The sequence below is a fragment of the Desmodus rotundus genome, chromosome 3 (genome assembly GCF_022682495.2).
Source record: "Desmodus rotundus isolate HL8 chromosome 3, HLdesRot8A.1, whole genome shotgun sequence".
NCBI classification, from domain to species: Eukaryota; Metazoa; Chordata; class Mammalia; order Chiroptera; family Phyllostomidae; genus Desmodus; species Desmodus rotundus.
Window position 1 is genome coordinate 79,717,524 of NC_071389.1, and position 21,848 is coordinate 79,739,371.

The 21,848-nt window shown below is 40.9% G+C and overlaps 1 protein-coding gene across 5 annotated transcripts in view; it reads right to left on the reverse strand.

The window, feature by feature from the left end:
• PHACTR1 (phosphatase and actin regulator 1) overlaps window positions 1-21,848 on the reverse strand; it is a 521,513-nt gene that overhangs the window by 272,392 nt on the left and 227,273 nt on the right. Inside the window, exon 1 of one of the 5 annotated variants that reach the window (XM_053920259.1) lies at window positions 18,523-18,770. The exons of 3 other annotated variants lie outside the window; for them this stretch is intronic. The gene's annotated coding sequence lies outside the window, so the exon portion shown is untranslated. Of the gene's footprint in view, window positions 1-18,054; window positions 18,138-18,522; window positions 18,771-21,848 lie in introns of those variants that run through there. One more of the 5 variants, XM_045199435.2, reaches the window with a different exon arrangement.

The following is a 21,848-nucleotide window of genomic DNA, read 5'->3' on the forward strand; positions in this document are numbered from 1 at the left end:
TAAACTGCTTGTACTCAAATAACAATAAACTACTTGTTTATCTCTGGATCAACTTCTTGGGAACCAAAACCAAGATCCAACACGTAGTTCCCATATTCACTAAATGTTCTGGGCTTATAAGATATTAGAACCGAAAGGCACTCAATAGTTGTATCATACAACCCTGACTGGTTTGATTTTCTTATGGAAAATCTCAGATTCAGACAGACTGACCCTGAGGTCACATAAGCAGTTAATGACCATTCAAGTTACAACTACACTACAGAACATCCATCATTCAGGATTGCCTAAAGTCTAGTCTTATAACCAAAGATATAAAGAAGAAGCCACATTGAGATTGGTAAGAGGGCAGAGACACGGAATGGGCTGGTCCTGTGACAATGTGTGGCAGTTAAAAATTGAGGGGTAGCCCTAGTTGGTGTGGCTCAGTGGATTGAGTGCCGGCCAGCAAACCAAAGAGTTGCTGGTTCGACTCCCATCAGGGCACATGTTTGGGTTGCAGGACAGGTCCCAGTAGGGGGAGTGCAAGAGGCAACTGTACATTGATGCTTCTCTCCCTCTCTCTCCCTCCCTTCCCCTCTCTCTAAAAGAATAAATAAATAAAATCTTTTTAAAAATTGGGGGTATATCTTAGCCTGAGAGGTTCCCCCTGAGGGGCAGTTAATGGCAGAGAGCAAATATCCTGAATCCCCCAAGAGTCTATTCTGAGAGTGGAGCTTAAACCTGGTTAACCAGCAAGCACAGTTTGAACTAAAATACTACTTTTAACAGTAGTCTGTCATGGGATTTGAATTGAAGAATAGAAACAGTCCATGGCAATATGCTGAGTATAAGAGAACGAAAAATTAAGGAGATGATATATTCTGTGAAGGTGACAGGAGTTATAAAGAAGGGTATTATTATCATTAGTCAAAGAGACAGAATATATAAAAAATTCTTCGTAAGAATTAAAGGAACATCCTATTCTCTTCAACTCACAAACTCTTGCTATTTAATGTTTTGAATGCATGTATTTTTTAACAAATATGGTAAGTTCTCCTACCTTTGGAACAATGAGACCTCAGAGCCCAGGACCCTTGAATAATAACAGATAAGCCCCTTTCTCTATATCGTGGTTTTGGTGAGAGTCTTCACGGCTGTCTCGTGGCTTCTGATTTTGTTCATCTTGTGTTATAATTTGGTGCTTTGACTTAAGCAATTTACAGCTATTGATGTAGGGGGTAAAGCTGGAGCAAAATAGACACCACAGAACCTTTAAAAAACAAGATACTTTTTAGAAAGAACTATGAGCTTTACGAAGATGTTAGTTGTCTTAAATGACATTGTAGAAGAGAATGTATGTCTCAAAGATGTGTGTGAGCCATATAAATATTATCTACATGTGTGTTTGTTCTCATTTGTCCAAATTTCCACATTTTTTTGGCATGAGAACTCTGAGGTCTTGACATATTAAAGTAGTCTTGCAATCTATCAACTAAAAATAATACCACCAAAGGAAAAATAATATCCTTTATGACACATCAAATTTTTAAATTTATTTTATTCTTCTAAAGTTTCAAGAGGAGGATATTTAAAATTGAAGACAAATAAATAATAGTATTACTTAAGTCTAGTTTTGATTTTGGTTGTTATGTATAAAGAGAACCTTTTGAGTTTATGCACAAGATCAAAATATGAAAGACTACGTTTAGCCCTGGTTGGTGTGGCTCAGTGGATTGAGTACAGGCCTGCAAAGCAAGGGGTCACTGGTTCAATTCTCAGTCAGGGCACATGTCTAGGTTGTGGGCCAGGTCCCTGGTGGGGGGTGTGCAAGAGGCAACCACACATTGATATTTCTCTCTCTCTCTTTCTCTCTACGTTCCCCTCCATTTATTTATTTAAAAATAAATAAAATCTTAAAAAATAAAGTGGGAACATTTTTTCAGCAAAAGAAAGACTATGTTTACTCCCAGACTAATTTCAAACACAGGTTTCTAGAGCAGGGGTGTGGTAGGCAGAATAATGCCTGTCCCCAAAGATGTCCACATTCTAATCACCAACCCCCTGGACCTGTTACCTTCCACAGCAAAAGGCAGTTGGCAGATGTGATTTAAATTGAGGCTCTTAAGATAGAGATTATCCTGGAATATCCAGGTGGGTCCAGTGTAATCACAAGGATCTTATAAGAGGGTCACATGAGGGTCAAGTCAGAGAAGAAGGAGCTGTGATGACATCAGAAGTTGGAGTAAAACCATTGCAAAGAAGGAAGCACAAGCCAAGGGATCCCTGTAGCCTCTCAAAGCTGGAAGTGGCAGGGAAATAAATTCTACTCTAGGGCCTCTAGTAGGAACCAATTCTGTCTTTATCCCAGTGAGACCGATTTTGGCCTTCTGACCTCCTGAACTGTGTTGCTTTAAACCACCAAATTTGTGGTAACTTCTAACAGCAGCAACAGTAACCAATACCTATTGTATTAGTTTGCTAGGGCTGCCATAACAAAACACCACGAGCTGGGGGACTTAAACAACAGAAATTTGTTTTCTCATGGCTCTGGAGTCTGGAAGTCCAAGGTCAAGGTGTCTGCAGAGTTGGTTCCCCATGGTCTCTTTCATTGGCTTGCAGTCGCCCTCCACCTGGCCATGTCCTCACGTGCTCTCTCCTCTGCGTGTGCACATCCCTGGTGTCTCTTCCTCTTGTTATAAAAACACCAGTCTTATTGGACCAGGGCCCCAGCCAATCATAGGACCTCGTTTAACTTTGATTACCTTCTTGTAGGCCCTATCTTAAAATACTGCCACATTTTAAGGGACTAGGGGTGGGGGCTTCAACATAAGAATTTTGTGAAAGCACAATTCAGCACATAACCTCTATCTGTTAAAAAACTCATTAAAAGATATATTCTTGTTTTAGGAATTTATCGGGTCCAGAAAGAAAAATGATATTGCCAAACTGTGATGGGGAGACACCATTGAAGGTAGCCCAGTAGACCTGGCCCAAGGTTCAAGAGAAGCTTGGCCTCCTGGCATATTTCAACTAAGAGGGAAAGTGAGGAACTTGTCTTTTTTTAACTTTTACCTGGGTGTTCTGTCAAAGAATTAGCAGACTGACCTTAGCAAGCTTGCATCTCCCCTGTTCCAGCTGTTCTTGCAGGATGGATTTAATTAACATGGTTTGGAGGCCAAAAGGATTATAGTATTTCATTGGCTAATTTCCCACTTCCTTTCAATATTCTGTCTCTTAAAGGAAGTGGAGGATTGACCCTATCATCTGGGTTCCTGACATGTTTGGTGTGATCATACATGCTTTTCACCATGTCTTCAGACCGTCCCCAACTCTTCCTGTTCTCATGCAGTATGAACAGTGGTATTCAGTGACATGGTTACCAGAAACACACACATGTGTACACACATGAACACACACATTTATTTATTCCTGAAACAAAATTTGTGGGAAGGGAGGAAGGTGATTGGTAAGCGATGTTTATGTATCACTTTCTAAATTTCAGATCTTTGATTTCAGAGAAAGAGATATGAGGCCCAGCTCATGGCAGAGATGTCCCCACAAATACAGGAAGCAGAGGGGAACAGGCAGCTATACTAAATCCACAGACATGAAAGGCATGAAAGAGAAAGTGATAACGGGAGGAGCAGGCGCATGCCGGAGTACACGGAGAAGGGCGAGCATGCTCGCCGCCTTCCCCCACCCCTCCCCGCTGCAGTTGCACCTGTGGCAGACCGTTTGCACTCTGGTAGGGACATCCCAGCTCCCTGTTAGCCGTCTGGATGCTAGGTCCAAACAGGAAACATGGGGACCTCATGCAAGCTAAAGATATGTGCCTTGATTTTCTTTTTAAAACAACTGATCGTGGTAAAAAAATATATATTGGGGGGAACAATCGAAGAAGCACACATTTACTTACTTTAAAATATCCTGTCATGCCCTTTTTTTTATCACAAATAAGGTATGCCTCCAGTGAACAAGAGGAAAGAATCGGTTCCCCAGGCCTCATGACCCTACCTCCTCATCCCTCTTCTGGTGAGGTTTCATCACAAACAAGAACACGCTCCATTATTGGCAGGCGGTTTTCCCCTTAGGGTGTCAAACTCATTTTCTCCAGGGGCATATCAGCCTCGCGGTTGCCTTCAAAGGGCTGAATGTAATTTTAGGACTATATAAATGTAACTACTCCTTAACAGTTAAGTGAGAGCTCAGTGCTGCCACTGGGTAGAAACAAGGTGTCGGGCCAGATAAAACAAGGTGCAGGGCCAGATTCGGCCTGTGGGCCTTGTGTTTGCCATCTGTGCTAAGACCAGGGCCCATGTCAGAGGCAGGGGGTGTGATGGGTTATTGGGCTAAATTAGTTTGCCCAAACTTCAAGCTATTTGCACACAGTGTTCTCCCCAAGTGTCGAATGCTCTTGTTTGGGTTAGCAGAAAGAGGCTTTGGGAAAAAACTGTGATGTAGTTTGCAGTATGAAAGGGACTGTATTATTTCACCCTGGTTTGCAGGTTCATGACTTGCCCCCCGCCCCCAAAAAAACCCTGCCTCTTGTTTCAGATCTCATACGTAAACACGTACATATTTTGCACTCTATTTAGTCTCGTGCTTTTCGCATTGTTTTGCTTTTTGTTGGTGACTTTGCTGTTTAAGATCCTCCCCAGGTGTAGTGCTGGATTGCTACCTCGTGTTCCCCAGCACAGGAAGGCTGCGATGTGCTTTATGGAGAAAGTATGTGTGAGGCAAGCTTCGTTCAGGCCTGAGTTAAAGCACTGTTGGCTGTGAGTTCAAGAAAAAGAGTCAATCACATATTAAATAAGCTGTCTTTAAGCAGAAACATACATCAGACGAGGTATAAATTGATCAGTTGATGAAAACATTGTGACCTGATTTACAGGAACCTAATCCTATATTCCCATAGGAGCAATGAATGGTTCAGTATTTACTAATTCGATTCCCAATAACTTCATAGGACAGGGAGGCTGTGAATATGGAGAATACCCTAGTTATTTCCTTTCACAGGGAGGTAAACTAAGCCTGGGAGAGATGAGGAACTTGCCCAAGGCGACACAGCAGGCATAAACCCAGTCTGCCAGCCTGGAGTGTTGCAATGCAATGCAGAACAAGTAATGGCAGAACAAGGGCCTGGCCCTGGTGATGGCAATGAAGAATAGGGGCGAGGTGGTAAACTACAGGGACTTAAGAAGTTGAATCAACAGGACTTGGCCGCTGAAGGCAGAGAGGAGGAAGGGGTCCAGGAGGACTCTGAAGTAGTGTGGAGGCAGGTGACAAACTGTTGGAATCAGGAAATTTGCAGGGAAAGCAAGCCACAAGTTCAGCAGGGGTAAGGACTGGGGCTAGAGGACAGAAATGCCAGCTGTTATGTATTGAGCACTCATTGTATCGCAAGTGCCGCGAAGAGGCTCTTGCTACATAATCTCACTGAGTGCTCACATCAGCCCTCTGAGATAGGGTTGTTCATGGAGACGCCACTTGTAAACAACAGAACAAGGAATTTAAACCCAGATAGAGTGACCCTGGAGCTTATAATCAAAGTGAGAAATTTGGGGGGTTGAGATCTTGGAGGAAGAGAAGCATTCATTGTGGTGATACCCTCTCTTGTTCTCTCCTTACACCACATATTTTCCTACCTTTTATGTTTTTGTTTAAATTCTTCACTCCCACAGGAATGTTGCTCTTCTCTCCTAGGCTTTGGGTTTTTTGTTTCATTTTGTTCTGTTTTGTTTTTGATGTGGCAACCGGGTAGTTAAAGTTATTTGGTAGCTGCAGAAATGGGCATAGTAGGTTGTGTTATGCAGTGCTGTTTAATAACAAAGTTTAAACATTTTGAAGTTTTCTAGAATGTAATACATGTTGCTTAAAGGAATTGTTCTCCTAACCACCCTTGAATTTCACATTAACATAGCTGTGGTTTATTTACAGAGGCACACTCATTAATAGAGAAAAGTATGATTATGCTATTTGTGTACCTGATTTGGATCGCCTGGCATAAAAAGACTTGGTCTTCATTTTGCTTTTTATCTGATATCAAGTATCTTTTTCCAGTACTTTTGAACTATATTTTAAAGATATGAAGTTTCTCTTTGAGTTTCCCAAATGTGTATTGCTAAGACTTACTTGCCTATTTCCCAGACAGGTTAAGAAATTACGTATTCCCCTGACACTCAGGTGTTAGGGTTATTCCCACAGCACTCCTAGTGGAACTGTGCCTGGGACAAAGCGAGTTTGTCTAAAAAGTGCCAGAGCTGTTTATTATATTCAAAAACATGTTAACAATATGTAATAGGAACCCCCCCCATATCAGAATCTTGGGCTCCTTCTTTCTTTCTAAAACAGCCCTCCAAGATGTCCACAGGGTGAGCAAGCTTTCTGACCACACAGAAGATGCACTCCAGAGCCACGACACTCCATCAAAACGCCTCTGCCCGCAGAGTTCAAACGCTAGAAATTGCCAGAGCAGTTAGCTTAATCTCTGTAGGTAAGTGCAAGAGAGTTCACCTAAAAGGGAGCCTCTATTCTTTGCAATAACCCAAGTTTGAAACCCTTCCTTTATAAATCAGAAAGAAACCTCTTGAACTGTTTGAAACCAAAAGAGAGAGTTGTGATGCAGCTGGCAACTGTAGTATCCACGCAGGGAACTGAAACTCTCAGATGAAGAAAATTCTGCATCTGTGTAGAGAGCTGGGAATTTAGAAACAAAGGCTAAGACCAAAAACAATAATAATACTACATTAAATCTTTGTCCTCTTCCTAAATTGCCTGAGTATAAAAATGAAACTGGGAGAAGTGAAGCCATGTTTGATTCAACAAACACAAGAAACCATCTTTCAAATATTCTGGACAGAGTCAAGTCCAAAGCGTGTTTTGCAAAACCCAAGGAAAGTCATTCCATATGTTTCTGATTTATTTATAGTTTCATCATGAAAATATTGCTTTGCAAGGACTAGTTATATCCAAGAAACCTTTTATGAGCCATTTTAAAACATTGTCTTGAAATCAGGAAGCCGTCTTTTGCCAAGAGCTAAGAGATGCCTGAGCAGAGGTTCCAGATTGGGTTGTGGGGCAGAGCCCTGGACACTGGGATTTCTAAATCTGACAGAGCTGACTTTATAGTCCCTTTGGAGAATCTCTGCTGTGTGTCTGTCTCCACTCACAAGAATAATAGAAACGCTTCAGGAAAAATAACCCAAGGGGAAGGTGGCCACTGGCTATCATCACTTCCAATCAGATTTATTCCCTTTCATGGAATCTCAGACCCCATTCATAATATTCCACTTGCTAAATGATACTTCAGAAAGTAATCTCTACTGAAAGTATAATATTAATATAGTATTAGTATCTTAGCCCTTAGAAACCTAAGGTATAATTTCTTCAATGAGCTTGGAAAACAGCAACTTCAGAAGAGCCATTGACTCTGGGAGTAGAAATTTTTTTCTTTTTCTTTTTGATGGTTTTTAAAATATGAACTAAAATTCTTAGGACCAAAGAGTTCTAAAGTGACATTAAATAAAATAATGTTTATGCTGCTTTCTCTTACATTGTTCTTCATCAGCAGTTTTCAAAGTTCTCTGACTAGCTTCACCTGGGAAATTGTTAGAAGTAAAAATTCTCTGATCCTACCTCACACCTACTGTTCCCAGTAGTTCTCAAATTCTAATTTACTTCAGAATCACTGAGGGATCTTTAAAACACATACTGCCAACCCCACCCCTGATTTCTAATTAGGTAGGGCTGGGTATGACCCAAGGACTTGTATTTGTAACAAGTTCCCAGCTGATGCTGCTGGTACAAGGAACCCACTTGGAAAACAACTACCTACACGCTTACTACCAGTTGCTGCAGTTGAGTGGCCAGGGAGATGGATGCTAAATGCATAGGTGTAAGTTGAGACCATTCCAGGTACATCTCTAACCTAGGTAACCACCTGGGGATGTGTTTTAATGATTGAAAAAAGATGCCATCTCTCAAAATTCCTGTGGACCATTATTCATGGCCAATGAAATGAAGTAGTTTACATAATTATTAGTATGATTGCATAAATCTGAGGCTGCCACAAAGATTTAATTTAGGAAGTAGGGGCACCACTAAGCCAATGTATATAGAACACCCATAATTTTTTTCATTTTCAAACAAGTTTTTAATCTTCACTCAAGGATATGTTTATTGACTTTATGGGGGGTAGAGAATGAGAGAGGAAGAAAGAGAGAGAGAAACATCAATTGGTTGCCTCCCATATGCGTCCCAACTGGGGGTATCAAATGCACAACCTAAGTATGTGCCCTGGCTGGGAATTGAACCCTCGACCTTTTGGTGTTTAGGACGATGCTCCAACCAACAGAGCCACCCAGCCAGGGCAACAACACCTATAATTTTTAGAGATTTTGATGAATTGGACTGTATAAACATTTATATAGCCCTGGCTGGTGTGGCTCAGTGGATTGGGTGCAGGCTGCAAACCAAAGGGTCGCCTGTTCGGTTCCCAGTCTGGGCGCATGCCTGGGTTGCAGGCCAGGTCCCCAATGGGGGCCACATAAGAGGCAACCACACATTGATGTTTCTCTCCCTCTCGTTCTCCCTCCCTCCCCCCTCTCTAAAAATAAACAAATAAAATCTTTTTTTTTTTAAAGACTTATATAAAAGGAGTGACTAAACTCATCTAGTGACATGAGATTTTTCTGTCATTAAAATGTAAAAGGACTTTTATTGCTTGGATTCTTGCATAAGGAATATTGGGTGTACAATGGGAGAATGTCTTTGGTGAGAACTGTGTGACTGACACAAATGGACTGTTCTGATCCTCAGGCAAATCATGAAACTGGAGCCCAGTGAGGGCATTTCAGCAGGGTATGCTGCTTTTTGATAGTCTGACAATACAAACAAAGAGTTATAGAACCTTCTTTAAAAAGTTATTTGTAAACCTTCAAATGCATTAGAATCACCTGAGAATCTTGTTCATATGCAGGTTGTGATTCAGCAGGTCTGGAGTAGGGCTCAAGTTCATTTTTTTAAATTCATTTAAGAAACAGAGTAAAGGGGAAGAGAGAAAGAAAGAAAAGAGAGAGACAGAGAAAAAACATTAATTTGTTCTTCCACTTATTTATGCCTTCATTGGTTGGTTCTCACATGTGCCCTGGCCAGGGATCAAATCTGAAACCCTGGCAAATCAGGACAATGCTCTAACCAACTGAGCTACCCACCCAGGGCTCAAGGTCATTTCTAACAATTTCCAAAGTGATGCTAATGCTGCTGGTCCATGAACTACACTTGAAAAAGCAAGGTTCTAAAATAGAGATTCAGAACCCTGGGAAACCTTTTAAAAAAATTCTAGCCCTGGCTGGTGTGGGTCAGTGGATTGAGCACCAGTCTGCAAACTGAGAGGTCACCAGTTTGAGTCCCAGTCAGGACACATGCCTGGGTTGCAGGCCAGGTCCCCAGTTGGGGTGTGCAAGAGGCAACCGATCCATGTTTCTCTCACACATTAATGTTTCTCTGCTCTCTTCCTCCTTCCCTCCCCTCTCTCTAAAAGTAAATAAGTAGTCTTAAAAAAAAAAACAACTCTAAATCAAATGGTCTGGTGGGACTGGGGCATAGATAGTTTTAAAGCACCCAGGTGTACACTTTTGTGCAGCCAGCATTGAGAACCTCTGACCCGTGAAAGTGGAGTGAATATTTCTAGGCTGCCTCTTTCAAAAATCACATCTCACTTACAGTGAATTCATACTTCTTTAATAAGAGCCTTAAGTGCCTTTTTCTATGTTGCTGATAAAAGAAAGAGGCAAATGCTTTAGATTCCAGATGTGCTGACTGACTGCAGAGTTGACATTCAGCTATGATAATTTAGCAACCTGTTTTGTATTCTCACCTCAGCTGAGTGTCTCCCTATTTACTCACATAGGCAAGCTACAGATATAAGTATGGGTAAACCAACACTGACAGTCAAAAAATGTTTAATATGTTCAAGTTCTGAGACACAAAATAAACATCAAGAGAAAAAGTTGTCTTTAAAATGTTAAGAGCAGCTTTAGCTGGTGTGGTTCAGTGGATTAAGCACTGGCCTGTGAACCAAAAGGTTGCTGATTGGATTCCCAGTCAGGGCACTTGCCTGGGTTGCAGGCCAGGTCCCCTCCCCAGTTGGGGGCATGTGAGAGGCAACCACACATTGTTGTGTCTCTCCCTCTCTCTCCTTCCCTTCCCCTCTGTCTAAATATAAATTAAAAAAATATTTTTCAAAATGTTAATAGCAGATGTTATAATCCACTTGTCTGCAGCATAAGTAAGTATAGTACTATTTCTGTGAAACATCTGAGTCTACTTATAACTGCACCCTGATGGACCTTCTTGGGTGAGTCACCAGTAAAGTGCACTCCTAAGTAGCTGAATGTGTTATCTGTGGCTGGGGTAATTAAATGTTGTGCACTTAAACATTAGAAAATGCTTGCCAAATACAATTATTTCAGTTTTAGTCTAGTTGAATCTGAACTTCTATTTCTCACAATAATTAGTCAATAATTGCAGTTACTTCTTAAGGTCACTCCTAATATCTAACGGTAAAACTATAACAACACAATAAAGGTTGTGTCCCTGTTCATTGTGGCAGGTGGATGCAGACTCAATTTGTCTAATAACTGTATCACGTTATTATATCAAATCCAAAAGAAGGGAACTAAAACACATGGCACAAATTTAGAAGTTAAATTTAATCCACCAAAGAGCCATTCTTATCCGCCCCATTTTTGTTTTGCCAGAATTATTATGACAGACTTTGAAGAATTAAAATTTCTGATGCCATATAAATGTTTCCCACTTTAAGCTATGGGTCATTCATGACCATGAGTCTAAGACTGACAAAAACACTATTGCAAAAATTATCTTCTTAACCATATCTCCAAGAGTTACAACGGTGTAGTAACAATTAGTAGAATAATCAGTACTAGAACTGACATGTCCAGGACGGCCGTGAAGAGATGGTTCTTGTTCTGCAGTTCAGTATGCTATTTTGAGCCCCTGTGTGCTCTGCCTTGTCCCTTGGAGTGAACTTCACCCACTCATGTACCTGGGTGAGCAGTACAAACCAACCAAAGATGGAGGAGATACTTTAGGATCCCCTTTTTCTCTGATTTCATCTTCATCCCAACAATAGCCTAGAACTCCTCTCTTTGTATATCATACGTTTATCAGTGTTCTCTTCAGTATTGAACTTCGGATGTTCTCACAGACTTAGGCTTGGCCATGTTGTGGTTTACAACATCCCCTACTGCCCCACTTAGAAACTTCCGGCTCAACCTTACCTCTGAGGAACCCATTCCCACTGTGACAACTTTAGCCAGGCCCATCAGCTGTGATTACAACAGACCAACAAGAAGCCCGGGGTAAGAAAAACACAATGAGTCTGGCCCTCAGATTACTGAGCACACCTGCGTGGGATGGAGAGAAGGGGGGATAGGATGATCCTCGATGAACTAGGGAGCTGATGGAAACCACTGAACTTTGGGTCCTTATATATTCATCTCCAGAATACCACGCCCTCTCAACACTGAGACTAGAGTTTTAGAGTTGGGGGGTTTGGGGAGGAAGAGTGAGTGGGGGGGAGCTTTTAAAGTTGTACATTCTTGAAAAATCATGACTTTAAAATGCATCCTTGAAATATCAATTCACTGTAATACTGGAAGTTCTGACTAATAAAAGCCAGTTCCCCTCAGAGGTTCCTTTCCGTAGACCTAGCTTTTTATTTTTGAGAAAAGAAAGGCTGGTGTAGAATTGTAAAGTGATGACCGATAAGCTCATGGATGTCTGTTTGCTTAAAAGTGAAATTTTCTTCTTAAATTGAGATAAACCACATTTGAATCCATCTGAGGGAACAATGCCTAAAGTCCATCAATAGCAATCATTGGGTTGGGTTTTAAAATTCTAATAGCCAGAGATTGGTTCTTTTGCTTATTTATCATATGTTTTAGAGAAGATGGGTTTTCAATAAGGAAAAAAGCCATAGCAAGAAAATGGAAAAGGACTATAAATATTAAAAACAAAACAAAACAAGGCTCTGGCCTGGTAGCTCAGTTGGTTATAGTGTCATCCCCATATGCCCACATTGGGGGTTCAATCCCAGGTCAAGGCACATGCAAGAATCAACCAATGAATGCATAAATAAGTGGAACAACAAATCAATGTTTCTCTCCCTCCCCCACTCCCTAAAAATCAATAAAAATAAACAAAGAAGCAATAACAAAGGATGGGCATACATAGTACCAGGCAGAAACAACACCAAGAATCACCGGACTAACCCAATCGGGAAACTTCCCTTGTGCATTCTGTCGGGATAAGTTAGTTCTGTGGGTGGACATTCTTCAGCTTCACTTTCCAAAGTGGCACCCCCAGCCGTGTGTGGCCAGCGAGCACTTGAATTGTACCTAGTCCACATTGTGATGTGCTAAGTGTTAAACAACACTGAATTTCCACATCTTAGCATAAAAAAAGATTCAAAACATCTCATTCACAATTTCTATATTGATTACTTGTTGAATGATACCTTGAATAAATTGGGTTAAAGATAATATATTTTAAAAATTAATTTCACATGGTTTCTTTCTTTTCTTAACTTTTTAAATGCAGCTACAAGAATACTTTAGATTATGTTTGTGGTCCATATTATATCTTTATTGGACAGGACCATTCTAGAGCCTGAGGATAAAATAGCAAGGTTACACTCCTTGATAAATACAAAAAGCAAGAAGACCATATGGAGGATTTTTTATGTGAATTTTCTTGTTTGGTTTGTTTGTATTAAAAAATGGTTTTAAATTAATTTTACTTTGTTTTTCTCTGTAGTTCAGTAGATACTTTCTGCACAAAGGTTGAAATATCCAGTAACAGAGATTTAGGAATGAAAGATCTTTCCCAAACTACCCCAGGAGGAAATACAGGGTTGGGCAAAAGTAGGTTTAGAGTTGTTCATATGGAAAATACTGTAGTAATTAATATATAATAATACAAGAATAAACTGTGCTTCATACACTCACAACTGTAAACCTACTTTTGACCCACCCTGTGTTTCTCAAATTAAGTAAAATACTCCTATGTAAATCATGTGGCCATGTTTTGTACAGGAATTAGTTGAGTAAAATGAAATGCTATATAATGCTACATATTTCTTGATATATTATACATTTGTACACACATGCCAATCAAATATCCATTAGTAATTTATGTAGGTGACAAATGGACCCAGGAAATCTCTGAAGTTTCAGCCTAAGTTTATCTTGTCTGAAAATTGCAGAAGTCTGAACTTGTTCAAGCTGGGGACTTTTTAAATCTATTGCATTGACAAATTTCTAGAGTGCCAAGTACCATGAAAGATACTAAGGATACAATGATGGATAAGATAGATACAGGTCCTACTTTCTCAAGGCATACAGGGGATGCAGACAGGCAAGTATCATGTAGCATGATGAATTGTGGAATGAAGAGCTAAGAAAGCAGGCTGCAAAGGCACCTAACAAGGACTTCTGGAAAGAGCAGAGTCTCCGTTGGGACCTGAAGGATGTAGAGGTTGTTCCAGGGGGAGGGGCATGTGCGTAGATAGGGCTGGAGGCAGAAGATTGTAAATTGTGAAAACTCAGAGAATTAAAAGGAATTCTGTTTTGCTGCCTATCAGGTGGGAGGATAGAAGATTGACAAGGTGTGAATCTGAAGAGGTGATATGGGCCAGGAAAAGAGCCCATGCCTTGTATGGTTTTGTGAAATGGCCAGAAAAGGCAAATATATAGAGTAATAGTTGTGTAGTGCTAGAGTGAGAATAAGGAGTGATGGTAAGTAGGCACCTGTTTTCTTTTTAGGATGTTGAAAATGTTTAAAAATTAGATCATGGTGATGATTGTACAGCTTTGTAAACATATTAAAATTCATTGAATTGTACACTTAAAACAGGAAAATTTTATGGTACATAAATTATGTCTCAATAAAGCTGTTAAAATAAAAGGGCATCTAATAAATTCTGCTGAGAAGTTTTGATGCTTTCCCAGTTGAGGCAGGAAGGTAATAATGATGTAGATTCATGCCCCTGAATGTTAGAGAGCTCCCTGTGGCATCACACACAACTCCTGCTGCGTGAGGGTGAGGTGAAGACAACTGACCCCTATGGAGCATCTATTGTGTATAAATGCTGTGTAGACGCCTTATCTACATTATCTTACTTAAGTCTCACAAAAACCTACTGGTCCCTTGACTTTGTCTGGATGGTTTAGTATGGTCACAATAGAGATGTAATTCTATTGGATCTGAAATATAGACATACACTGTTTTACCTAGGGGCAGTTCAAGCTCAGGGAGGTGAAGTAACTTGCCCATAGGCACAGACAGTGAGTGGCTGAGGCAGGATTGGAGCTGAGGGGGTGTAGGATCAAGGCTTTGCTCTTTCTACTCCACCCTGCTGCTCTGAGACTAGGTGAATGAGCATATTCAGCATGGGGTTGAACTCTTTGGTAGATGGCCCATGATAATACTTAACATACCTTTGTATTGGTTCATTTAGCTATGACTTGTCCAAAGTGATTTCTTCCCTATCACTAAGAAGAAAATCCTGTTTTTAATACACACATTCTTTCTCGCTTTTGGGGGGGTCAATGTCCTTTAATCCTATGTAGTTATTAATGCCTGTTTGACAGTTCTGGGTACAGATCATGTTCCCAACATTGCTGAGGGGCATAATCTAAGGTTCTTGTCATCTCTTCAGTTTTGACACAGTATCTCAGTTGTTCCTTTCAGTAATCCTGGGAGCAGGGCGAGAATTATTTTAATCATTTTATAAAGGAGGAATGGACTCAACTGAATGATTTACCCAGGGAACAGCACTGAACTTATAGCTAAGACTTTCATTCCCACCCTCTCTGCTGTTTCTCCATTCCTTCCTTTTTTCTTTCTCCTTAGCTTTATCACACATATTTCCAAGTTTAGGGTGTCTTTGCATTCCAAATTTGCTTCTTTATTTTTTAATTGTGTGTCTTATTTTCTCTCTGTAATTCTGAGGGTTTTTTTTTTCTGTTTCTCATCATTTTAGACTTTGGTGCTCTCTTTGTGGTGGGTTTCTTAGAAGAAGGCTCTACACTATTTGTCAGCCTGCCATTGGATGACCAATCCCAGGGAGGACTTTTGACTCAGTTAGCTTCCTTGATAAGCCTAGGCTCTACCTGGAAAACATTTTATGAAATTCCTTCTCTTAGCCCCTGCCCTGTAACTATGGATTCTGCATACAGGAGGCTACATTACTGATAGAGTAATGTAAAAGTAAAGGCCTTTTGACATTTTTGCCCTTTAGGTTAAATATGTGAGTGTCTTTGACTTTATAGTACAGCAGGTCCTCAAATAACATTGTTTAGTTCAACATCATTTCATTATAACATTGATGAGATTCCGCAGGAACTTAATTCTTGTTTATATCAACAAGCCTGTGGTAAAACTGGCTTTGTTATACGTTGGTTTGCTTAAAGTCACAGAATCTATGGATGACGTCAAGTGAGGACTTGCTGTCTGTGGTTGGGAGTTTGCTCTATGGGGTGCGTGAGGTCCTCATGTTAGGACACTACAAAGAGAAAATAAAAACGCAGTCCTTAGGGGGCTAGACAAAGGTAGCAGACACTGTGTTGTCCCAGTAGAAGCCTGGAACTGGGTGTCATGACCACACTCACCCATTGGCATGAGCTGGGTGTGGGCAAACACCTGCAGCCTGAGCCCACCAGATTCAGAGCCGCAACTTATAGCAAGGCTGAAGTAGGAGAAACCAAGCCTGCCAAACCAAGACTACATCCACGGGAAGGCATATGAGGCTCTCTAGAGACAAGGGCTACTCTGCTTTTGTTGGGCCAGCCCTGGTGTGGTTCCCCAGCAGGGTCAACAGGAGCAGCATGGTCCAGGGGTTAGGGGACAGAGAGTCTGCAGACAAGTATTCCCCAACCTGCTGCTGCCACTGATGTCTTGTGGCTTAAACCAGTTCAATGACCTCTTCTATCCAAAATATAGGGACAATGATGTCTCCTCATAAAGAATAATAGAGATGTTCATGACTTAATTTCAGAACATTTTGAAGATCACACATGTTGATCTGAATTTGCACAACTTATTCTTTGTCCTCTGGTAGAGGTAAAAGGAAAATAAATGACCAGCGTTTCAAGTATTTTGTGGTCATTAGGTCCCATAAATAACAATAATAATAGCAGGTACATTTATTAGGTGCTAATTATACCAGACACTGTACTATGTGCTGTTCTATTCATACAGTATTTTATTTACTTCCTATACAATCTATGAGGTTAGTACTGTTACTATCCAATTCTACAGATAAAGAAACTGAACCTCAGAAAGGTCAGGAAACTTGCCTCCAGTGTCACTCACTGACTAGGTGGCAGAATGGAAATGCAAACTCAAGTCAATTGAATACAAAAATTTATGCTTTTAACCAAGGTATCTGCATTTCTATGAGGACTGGATTTTCACAAGTTGTGTTATTTCATATCTGCTGACCAGCTGTCCCATAAACTACCGAACTGCCCCAGAAATGGACATCCAAACAACTGCATTTTCCAAGACCGTCCCTCAGATGGAAAGTAATACAAGAATCCTCTGTAAGATCACAAGTCCTGGTTCTTGGGGTGTACAATGTGGGCAGCGTGAGTTAGGATTACCACATTTCAGAGAATGGGAGTACAAGGCGCTGCACTCTAAATTACTCAAGCATCTGTTATCTCTGTGATTTAGAAGGCACTGATGGATCTTGTAGTGTATCGTGGTCATTCTTATGAATCTCAGACCTCATCACATTACTGAAGTGCAGAAATGCAGCTTTCCGGAGAGCTTCAACAGATGGAAATCTGGATAAAAGAGATTCATTGTGCTGATATTATTTAAGCAGTATTTTCTGAAGGGATTTCATGACCTGCAAAAGAGTTTCCATAAGCTGTTCTCTAATATTATGAATATTTATAATATCATACTACCTATATTTCAAATGTGGGCTTTAATTAGAAACCTCATTTTGCTATGCTTTGTGGCTTTGTGGTCATTGTTTGGTTTTGTTTGTTGAGCACCAGAAGAGATGGGGGTGATGACGGCACAGTAGACTTTTCAATTTCCAAGTGGGGTCCATGCTCCCAAAGACAAGACCCACTGACTCAAGATCATTTTTATTCTAATATCCAAACACCCCTGCCGTGATAATTGTACCACTCTACAGAGCTGTTTATATTAGACATATTGAACTCATATAATCTGCTCCAAAATGGGAGTAAGGCGGGGAAGGAGTAAGGGGCAGCGAACACTTGACTGTCTCGTTCTAGCCCTATTTCTAATATCGCCATATTTTGCTTAGAGCACCTCATGTGGCCAGAAAAGAATAGCAACTAAAATAAACTCTTGCAAACTAAAGCCTTGCCTATTTCTCAGGTTGTCTAGGAGTCCGTTAAAAAAAAAAAAAAAGACCCATTGTGGCATTTCTTATTCATGCCCAGTGAGCTGTTAACAGCTCCCATATTGATTTTTATCTCCATGCTGAATTTTATCTTAAAATGCTACAGCCCAAGAGGGAATTCCACCAAACCTATTCCTTTATTTAATCCTTCCATTTTCCAGTTATCTTTCTTTCTTTCTTTTTTTGTCATCAACAACTTCTCCCCATGCTCACCTCCCCCAGAATATCAATTGCTGATTTGATTTTTCCTTTCCTGTCTCTTTAAGTCAGAAAGTTCCAGAGGATCCTCAACTACCCGCCTCAGTGGGTGTCCAGGACTCCCAGCAAGTCTCCATTGTGGTAAGATTTGCAAGCGAATCTTCCTGATCTGAAAAACATTACCATTTCCCTATAAGCCTCCTCTGATTTCCAGGCATCTGCAAGGCACCAGTGAATTCCGACACATCCTAGGAACCTATCTGAGGATTGTAAAAACAAACCCGCTAATACTGGCAACTCCATAAAGGGAAAATTCCCTAGACTGAACAAAATATAAAGCTAATACAAATCCAATTAACAAACACACAAAAAGCAATAAAATTATTTAAGTCTCAAATGCCTACCTTACAGATTTCCCAAAGCTCTTTGCTCACACACAGAGCCTCCTCCCTGGCTCTGTTTTCTGGCTCTCCAAAAACTGCTTTCTTAGACTGAGCAACAGTCTCCTCAAGTGTGGGCTCTGAAATACACATGCTACACACGCCCATACAGCCTTCGGTGCCAGGCAGCCCCTGCGCCTCCCTTCCCGCCCCAGCCAGCCTGTGCCAACTCCCTGACTGCTGCCAGCTCCTATCAGGGATAGAGTGGGGCAGGGAAGGGGTCAAGAACTCATCATGGTTTGGGTAACCACCCACCTAGGCAGGAAGGGTCCATTTGTCCCTTTCCTAACCTGAACCCCCCTTCCCACATGGTTTCTCCAGGCTCATTCAGATCCCAGAACAAGTTGGCAGACTCCTGCTGGCCCTCCCTGCATGCACCCAGACCACTCCCAGACAGCAGCCCCCAGCCTGCGAAAACAGACCCTTGCTTACCTCCACAAAGCCTCAGTTCTTAAAAGCCTGGCTGGAGTCTCCAAGGAGTCATAGGTTTTACTTGACCTTGGAGGCAATCAGATTCGGAAGCAGGGAACATTTTCGAAATGAAACAGAAAGTAAGCTGATGATCCAAACCAGACCCCCGACCTGCACTTGGCCCTCTGTAGCCTCTGCAAGTCCTCAGACTCTCCCGAGTCTGCCAACCCGCCCTCCCAGCTGTTTCAGCCTAGAGAGGAGTCAGAGGAAACTGCAGCTTGGAAGTACCTAACTCAAAGCCTGGGTTGCTTTTTCTTCCTTTCTTTTCTTTTCTTTTTCTTTTTGGAGTATTTGTTGAGCTTTTTAACATGCAGTCTGTCTCCTTCTGCAGGGAATTACTCAGTGAGCCCGTCACCTGACTCACAGCAGCTCCATTATATAATTCAAACTGTGCTATTTGAGTTCTGATCAGAAAGCCACACTCCCCTCCTCCCTTCCCCACCAACCTCCCTCTCTGCCTGAGTGGAGGGAGAGGCAGAAAGGGAAACACTCAAACAAAAACAAAAACAAAAACAAAAGAAACACAAACAATAACAATTAACCTTTCTCAAAACTTGGCAGGGAAGTGTTGAATTTTTGCGGTGTATTTTCATTTCCCTTTGGTTTGATTCTTTTGGGGCTGAGGACCTCCTAAATGCCAGTGCCGAGTTAGCAGGGGTTTCTCAAAATGTAACATCTCATGATGTAACTGTAGCAGTTTCTTGATTTTCTTTTAGGGCGGCTGTCCATAGGTCAGACAACTCACTGAACGAATTTTCAAATGATAGTGCGCATCATTAGCTGAAAAGCCTCACGTTGATTTACAAACACATGTGCCAACCAAATCTAACACATGGACTATTTATTACTTTTGCCACACATCCAAGTACTGTGAAAGGCAAACGGGGTAGCGTGGGTGGAGGGGTCTTTAGCCAACCCCTCTACTCTGACCTTGATCCTCATTAACCCTCTCCAACTACCTCAAACAAGCATAAACTCCAACTAAAACTGGACTACCTGCTATGCAAACACCTCTCAAAGGCCAAGCCTCCAGCCTCTAATTTACGCACATTGAAATTCCTCAGGCCAATCCATGGGGATATTTTGAAGCCTCCACTGTCTTGGGTGAAGATAATAAGAATTAAGTCTCTCCCAATTTCACTGTCTTAGCTTCTGTCATCTCTGTGCAAGTGATGTATACTGAGGGGCAAGCATGTTAAAACAGCACTGACCCATGAGTGACAGGCCCTTGCAGGAATTTTGATGGCATAAATAAGCATAACATTTAAAGCATTGTGAAACGTGATGATCAACATAAAAAATGCCAGCCTGTTCACTTTTCCACATCAGCGCTGGGATGAACTGTATGCAGAGGGGGCTCTGGGCTCTCAGGCTCCCAGCCGGGGGAGCCCTGTGGCTGAATATGGGAAGTGTCAAAAAGGAGTGTTGAACTCTGTGGGAACAAATGCTAATACTTATCAACCTTCTTTTGGTTTTTCCCAGTCTGACCTCCTTTCTTTCTTCTGCATTCCCTACTCCCATATCCACCAAAGGAAACTCCCTAGTCCTTCCTACCTGTCTCCAGCATTGTAAGTGATATTAGGTGCCATTACTGCATTAAACTGTGCGACATTAGATTGATACAGAGCCCTAAGAATAACTATCAAAATACTTTGTAACTATCCACATATCCCCCTGAAGGGATGTGAGATAGTTACTATTCTCTTCATACCAACCCAAGGAAGCCAGTAACACAGGCAGACATTAGAAGTCACATCTCCTACTCTCAGTGCTCTGCTTCGCAAAGGAAGACCCAGATGCACATAAAAAAATTATAAATGTGTAAACCTGACAGACAGACTGATGACTGTTTATATCTTTCCCTCCAGGTGTAGTAAATACAATGCGTTGTTGCAGTTGCTATGGCAACTACTTTCTTAATGAGATAAGGATAGTAGAATATATTAGAAAACATCAGGTGTTGAGACCTTCCTCAGTAATAGGAACATAAGCAATAATACAAAATACAACCTTGGCCTATATAAAGTCATCAACTACTGATATTGCAAAACTTGAATTTCCTAGACCAATAGAAATATAATGTGAGCCACACATATAATTTTAAATTTTCTGATAGTTGCATTTAAAAAAGAGAAAAAGTCTGGTGAAATTAATTTTGGTAATATATTCTATTTAGTCCAACCCATCCAAAATATTTCCATACGTAATCAATGCAAAAATTATTAGTGACATATTTTGTATTATTTTCTTTATTCTAAACCTCTAGAAACTTATACCCACAACACATCTCAATTAGGAGTAGCTACATTTCATGTGTTGAGTAGTCTTATATGACTTGCAGATTAGGTGCACTGGCCCCAGACTATATTTGATCATTTTTCGTTTGAAAATTTTTGAGTATATTTGTCTATCTCTACTTGGAAGTTTTAGAATAAATAAATTGCATTCATTTGATTCTAGCCTTACTGCATAATTCAAGTGGCATTTTCTTGAATGGAGCAAGAAAATATCAAATAAATTTAGAATTGAAATGATATTAAGGATTCAACCGCTTTCATGCCACCAGAGAATTGTGAAGATTCAAAATAAATCTCTGGTTTGCAGCAAGTTCCTTCCTTGGGTTGCCCCAGTCACCTAAGTTAAGGATCTCAGAGTCATGCTTGATCGTAATTTCTACGTACCCTTGCTCTGCCTTCTCCTTAAAGTTCATCTAATACACCATGAAATCTTCTCAAGTCTACCTGTCACTTTTTCTCAAGACCCAGGGCCTCTGCTATAACCCAGATGATCTCAAGAACCCCTGTTGGGTCTCCCTGACTCCATTGTCTACCTATTCAAGTTCATTCTTCAGTGTGAGCATGCATGGAAAGCAGACATTTAGTTATGTAGCTTCTCAGCTTAAAGCCTCTAGTAGCAATGTGCTGACTTTCAAATAAAGCCCTCTGCCGTGATCCACTAGGCATACTGTGCTGTGATCCACCCGGCAATCCTGAAGAGGCTCCTGGGCCACTTTCTGGCCCATCTCCTGGCTATTCATTTTTAAAATTTTACCCTGGTCTTCATACTTGACTGTGACAGATTTCCATAACTTCGCACCTTTGTTTAAAGTCTGCTTCCTCTGCCTGGAATGTCCTTCCTTAAAATGCTTACCCTCTACCACACAGCAAAATCCTTCCTAGTCCAAACGTTTACTGTGGCTTGCAGTCAAAATTAATAGTCCTCTCATCTGGTATCACACCACTTTTATAAACTGATGTGTTATAACATTTATCATTTTCTGTTATAAT